A 6,984-nucleotide genomic window follows, 5' to 3' on the forward strand; every position below is an offset into this window, starting at 1 on the left:
GTCCAGATTGAAAATGCTGCAGGGACCCAGGGTTCAGAAGGGAGACTCCCCCACCCTTCACGAATGGGAAACCGTGTAACAGCACAGCCTGGGACAGAGCTCGCCGGCCTACGACTTCGTGGCTCCCGATACAGGCTAGAACAAAAGCTGGAGGACACCGTACACTGCAGTGTGTGGAGCTGAAATGACGGACTTAGTGATGCCAGGGACAAGAGAAACAGAGCAGGGAGAGGTGGCAGGAGATCTTGGTGTGCAATGGAGGGGAAGGAGGGAAAGGCACGTTCCCCAAGGCAGCTGGAGGAGGACAGGCGGCTGGGACCACAGGGTCAGGGGCCACCATATCACAGGGGACATTGGTCACCCTGCCCGATGCCTGGTGCTCCTCCCTGGTTACACCCTGGGATCACCAGGGAGCTATAAAGCCTCCTGACGCCCAGCGCCAGCCCAGGGACTCCCATGACACCGGCCAGGGGCGCTGGGGTGGAAACGCTCCGGTGCCTCTCCCGGGCAGCCCGGCTGCGATCCAGCCTCTCTGCACCACGCGTGTCAGTCACGGGATCGTGACATTGAATTCTCACACCAGCTGCACAGCCTCCTGTCATCAACCTGGTTTACATGCAGCTGAAGCCAGCAGGCCGTGCCTGCTGTGCCAGCAAGAGGATGCGATGAAGTCAATTTTATATGCAACCTACAGCATCGCAACCAGGTGTGCCCACAAGACATATGAGGAATATGACATTTCACAAAGCATGGCTTACTTACCATGGGCAGTGTCCTCTGATCACTTCTGATCCATGCCATTAAACTACTGCAGCCCGGGGGGTCGAGTTCACAGGCATCAGGGTCGCCACCTGTGCAGAAACCCTGGACGCAGCTCGGGGTGGCAGGGCCGAGGTGGGAAGCCCCCACTTTGACTGAGATGCTGCATTCTCGCTGCTTTGCTGCCTCCCCTGGGTCCGTGAGGGGCTTTTTGGCTCCAAGGGCATGTTTGACAAACGTGGGATTCTTTTGTAAAGACAGGAAAGGGCCCAGAAGGGCCATAGGACACCACAAGGCTATGTCCTAGTGGCTGAGAAAATGGATCCTATCGGTTCATTAACACAGAGACGTGTACCTGTGTGTGTGTGTGTGCGCGCGCGTGAGTGTGCGTGCATGTGCGCACACGTGTGTGTGAGAAAGAGAGATTGAGGGAGAGATGGGGGCTGAGAACAGGACAGAGTAAAAGGCTTACAACTCCCCATTTTTGTATTACGCACAGAAGGTCGCCTTGGATGAAGTAAAATTGCCTGAGAACCTGCCTGTCTCCCAGGCTGAGTCTAGGACTGAGACCCCTGGGGGGAGGTGCAGAGAGAAGTGACCTTGGCTGTCACCTCCTCTCATAGTGTCAAGCCCCACTGATAGCTGCCAGGTGTGCAGCTCTGGGACCTGCTTCTCACTTGCCTTGTTGCTGGTGGTGAAGCGAATCCCCCATCATCTTCCGACAGCGTGTCCTCTCCTTGGGCGCCTCCATTTGGGGGCGGGGACCAGTCCACACCATCCCACCCTTTCACCTCCCCAAGAGGGGGGCCGCAGCGCACTCACCACTCCCACCCAGCCTGAGCTTTCTGCTCCTGAGGCTGGTTCGACAAGAAGTCTGCAGCCTCGAATCCACATGGCAAATGATCAGGGCTTCTGGTTGCCTTTCTGCATTCTTAACCTTGACATTCCAATTCTGAGAAAGCCAATGGAAACACAGGCGTTAAAACCCTCTATTCAGACGTTCAGCTTAAACCACTTCCAAGAGCTCAGCTTCTCAGGCCTCAGGCGATCTTCAGAGTAATTTCTTCTATTGTTTTAAAGAGAAAGGTGGTTGTGCTCAACTGTTTGCTCACTAGGATTAACCCAACAACCTGGGCTACCCTCAGAGACACCCACTCTTCTGAGAATAGCCCAGGAAAAGGCAGGACGAAATCGCTGGAGGTGACCCCAAGGAAAACACATGGACGGGACATACATGTCTGGGTACAGAGGGGATGTTCAGTTCCTGTTTGCTGAGAGCTCCAATCCCACACCCAGTAGCTGCCACAATGGTGTGTCTAGAATGCACATCTGATTGTGTGACCTCCCCCCACTTATCATCTTTTAATTGCTTCCCACAGTCCTTGGGATCCCATCCAAAGCTGTCCCAAGCAAGGTCCATCCTGTTCCAGGCCCTGCTCAGTTCTCCACATTCATAATGATTCTTCAATACCTATCCTGTGTTCCAATCACTCTCAACATTTTGTGGTTTCCCAAATGTTTCTAGATTGCACAGTCTGCCTAACGACCTGGAATGTAGGAAATCTGTGCTGAACTTTAAGTGTGGCCCCAAGTACTCCTGCAGTCACCTGGGCACGGAGTAATGTGAGGATGAAGGACTTGAACCTGAACCAAGGTGGACTGAGAGAATGCTCATAGAAAGAGCCAAGATTCTTCTGAGAAATTTGGGGCTTGCTCCCCTGCACGGGTAAATAAAGGGCCATCCAGGATCCCAAGTTCCTAAGCCAAAGAGCTAAGATCTTATGCTGGCAGCCCATGGGTCAAATTAGTCCTGCAAGCATGTTTTGTTTGGCCTGCATTCTCATATAGTTAAGCCTACATTTTTAAATTTGGGGATTTCACATTAAAATCTGCGTTTCCACTTTTGTTTGAAAAGTTGAGAGATCTGTAATATAAGGCTCAAAATCTTGTATGGGAAAAACTAGAAGGATTACTATTCTCCTTAGGAGCAACAGGAAGCTCCAGCCAGATGCAGTCCCCTCCAGTCACCTGTGCCCAAAAGCATGTCTGCCATCATTTTAGCCTGAAAAAGTTTTAAAGCCTTGTGGCAGAAACAATGCTACGTGTATCACTAAATCTGTCATAGTTTTCTTCCTCTTCTTGGGAAAACCACTCTTCCCACATCTCTTGCACTTAATCAGGGTCCTGTGACTAATTCTACCAGTGGGCTCTGAGTAGGACTGCCACATACCACCTCTGGGCTGAGACAACCAAAAGACCCTGAGTTCCCATCCAGCTTCTCTCTTCCCTTGATGTGACAATCTTGGAGGTCATGTGTTAGGATAGCAGAGCCCCACAAAAGCAGCAGGTATAGAGAACTAGACTTTGCCATAGAGAACAAGCAAAGCCACTGAGATTTCAGGGTTGATTTGTTACCACTGAGCATAGCATGGCTTATCCTGACCAATATAAGTATATTGACCAAAACCACAAGTTAACCAGGCTTCAAATAAAACTTCAAATCCTTTACACTATAGTCAGGAGTGCATCCAATTAGCAGGTAATACAAACATTTGTCAATGGCTAGAGTAGAACTCAATGCTGATTGCCACCATTCCACACCCTGGCCAGTGTCTCCTAACAGTCTCCTGAGGAAGGGATGCTCAAACGTCACCAACTACAGCAAGTATCTCAAGAAAGGTTTATATAAGGGCACTCTTTCCTGACCAGTCACTTCTGGCGTACCTGCCCCTTTCCCACCAGAAGCATTGCTATTGATTTTGCAAGCATCCATGCTAACTTCTGAAATATATTGATGCATAAATTAATAAAGCAAGATGCAGCATTAGAAACCAGTAATCCTTGCTCAATGAATTATTTCTAAATGGTGACACTCATATGCTGATTATACATTATAGCTAAACTTCCCATATAGAATTGAGATGTATACTCATGTATAGAAAAAGCAAAGAGCAAGAAAATATTTTAAAAGAACAAGAGAGGGAAAAGAAAAAGAAGAAATAAATCTATATGTACATACATAACTGCCCCCTAAAGCATGTGCAGTAATTCCTTTTTCTTCCTTAGAATTGACCTCGTTCAGTCACACGCAAACATTGAATGACAAGTGAAAACAAGACCCAAGCACTCCACAACAGAGATCTAAAAATAACTACCAGAGCAGGTTGCACATATCAAATATTTCATGCACCATGAAGAAATTGTGTATTTTCTTTTTCTAGGAAGTGCGTTCACTCCTTCAAAATCTCACTGACAACTTTAAGCAAAGATTTCCACGGTTCAGATTTGACAGATCAGGACTTAAACAGAAATCAGCCATTGAGAATTTCCTATGCACTCATAGGCAACAGGCAGTTTTCCGCCAGATTCTGTAGTTATTATCAGTAGAGGGAGGGAATCAGGGGGAAAATGGCTTGGCAGTGAGGTCTGGAGAAAATGGAATAATAACCAAACACAATTTTTGTCTTTAAAAATAAAACAGAAAATGCAGGAAGCCATTGTTTTAGTTATGCATTGCTATATAACAACAAACACTTACTATCTCAATTTCCATGGGTCAGGAATCCAACCCCAACTTAGCTGGGTGGTTCTGGCTCAGGATCTCTCATGAGGTTGCAGTCATGCTGACTGTGGTCTCATCTGAAGGCTCAATGGGTGGTGGGATGGAAATCCACCTCCAAGCTCACTCACAAAGCTCCCCAACCCTTTTTCTGAGTTCAAGGCTGTCACTAGTGAATTCCACCTGACCCATCCTCCTGCTTCTAAATCTCCCTCTGGGCATGTTCTCCTTTAAACACCTCCATTCTGGCCGGCTGCTCTTCCTTCTTGTCTGTATAAAGACTGGGGATCGTGCTGCCTGAAGCCAAGCCATCCCTCTGCACACCAGAAACCCCAGACATGCTGCCCTGACTGGCACCTAAGAGCAAGGCCAACCTACCCCAAAGGAAAACAAAACCCCTGGCCAAATGCTCACTTCACTCCTTGGGGCTATGTTTCTTCTTTTTTGGCCACCTAAATTCTCTAACTGCTTTTCCTCACTGAGCCTACCACCTAGTCCTTCCTTTTTTTTCCTCCACTGCCTTCCACTTCCTCCATCCTCCTATAAGAGTTTGCCTATAGGTAGCCAATGGCTGTCTAAATTCCAAATTCACTGGCTACTCTCAGTTTTGTTCCTCCTTGGTGTCTCTATGGATTTTAAAGCTAGTGACCACTCTTGCCTAGCTGCGTAATTATCCTGGAATTCATTTATTCATTTAACAAATACTGAGCACCTCCACAGTGCCACACACAATTGTAAGGCTGGAACAGAGCAGTCAACCAAACGTACCAGTCCGTGACCTCAGCAAGATTACATTCTGGTCAAGGAAGGTAAGTAACAAAAGAAATGAACAAAATTATGTCAGGTGGTATTGAGTACTGTGAAAAAAATAAGAGAAGATGATACAGAAATGAGGAGACACTAAGACCGGACAGTCACAGAAGACCTCTCTGAGAGGTGATATTTGAACTGAGATACGAATGACACAAAGGAAGAAGGCCCAATACCTGGGGACAAAGAAATCCAGGAAAAGAGACAACAAGGGCAAGGACTGAATTCAGAAAAAAGCCTAACATATGAAGGACTAGAGAAATGGCCGGCGCCGCTTGACAAGAGTGACTGAGAAGGAGAAGGGCAGGTACAATACCAAGTGACGGTATGGGTCAAAGTAAGGCAATAAGAAACAGAAAGGGAACAAACCATGTGTGTGTATTGACCACAGGAATACAGAAAGAAATAGGCAGGACAGATCATGTATGGGTATGGATCATAGTTGGAAAGAGGGGCATGGCTAGTACATGTGTGAGAATGGATCATAAGAAGACAAAAACATATGTACAGAGCCAGATCATGTGCGGGTTGGCCAGATCATAGGTGAGTATGTGGGCAAGTACATGGGTGGGTATGAATCACAGTGAGTGAGACAGAAAGATGTGGTCAGAGCAAGATCATGTGTGGTACGGATCACAGTTAAACAAAAAGAAATAGAAGGAACAAGATCATGTGTGGGAATGGATCAGAGGAAGAAAGAAAGAGATGGCAAGGTTAGACCAAATCACTGTTAGAAAGAGATGAGCAGAGCCAGATCACATATGAGTACAGATAACAGTAAAAAAGAAAGGAAAGGGGCAGGGTTCAGATCATATGTGGATATGGGTTATAGTAAAACAGAAAATGATGGGCAGGACTGGATCATGTGAGGGTATATAAGACAGAAATAAATAGCAGGTTCAGATTATGTGTGGGTACGGATCACAGGAAAATAGAAAGAGATGGGTAGGGTAAGAGCAGACCCACTGGATGGATGGATCACAGTTAGGCAAAAGGAGATGGGTAGGGTTAGACCAGATCATGTATGTATATGAATCACAGTAAGAAAGAAAGATATGGGGCAGGGTCCAAATCACATGTGGGTATGGATTAAATAAGACAGAAAGTAATAGCAGGTCCAGATTATGTGTGGGTATAGATCACAGTAAGAAAGACATGGGTAGGGTTAGACCACACCATGTGGCTGCACGGATTACAGATAGACAAAAAGAGATGAGCGAGAGTCAGTTCATGGGTAGGTAAGGATTACAGTAAGACCGAAAGATATGGGCTGGGATGGCATCATGTGTTAGTAGGGAACACAGGAAGACAGAAGGAGATGGGTAGAGCCAGATCATGTGCAGGTATGGATCACAGGAAGACAGAAGAGATAGGCAGGGACCAGGCCATGTGTTGGTATGGATCACAATAATTTAGAAGGAGAATGGCAGGACCAGACCTTGTGTGGATATGGAAAACAAGAAGAGAGAGAGAGAGAGAAAGTGATGCAGACCAGATCATTTCTAAGTACGGATTAAAGGAAGACCAAAAGAGAAGGGCAGAGACACAATAATGCCTAGGTATGGATCATAGTAAGAAAGAAAGATATGGGCAGGGATCATACCACGTGTAGCTATAGATCACAGGAGGACAGAAGGAGATGGGCAGATCCATATTATGTGTGGATATGGATCACAGGAAGGCTGAAATGGATGTATAAGTTTAGATCAAATCATATGTGTGGGTGGATCACATTTAGACCAAAAAAGATGGGTAGGGATTAGTTCATGTTTGGATGTGGATCTAACTGAGACAGAAAGATATGAGCAGTGGTATATCCTATACATTTGGATCACAGGATTACAGAAAAAGATGGG

The sequence above is a fragment of the Galeopterus variegatus genome, unplaced genomic scaffold, assembly GCF_000696425.1.
Source record: "Galeopterus variegatus unplaced genomic scaffold, G_variegatus-3.0.2 Scaffold82, whole genome shotgun sequence".
In the NCBI taxonomy this organism is placed as follows: Eukaryota; Metazoa; Chordata; class Mammalia; order Dermoptera; family Cynocephalidae; genus Galeopterus; species Galeopterus variegatus.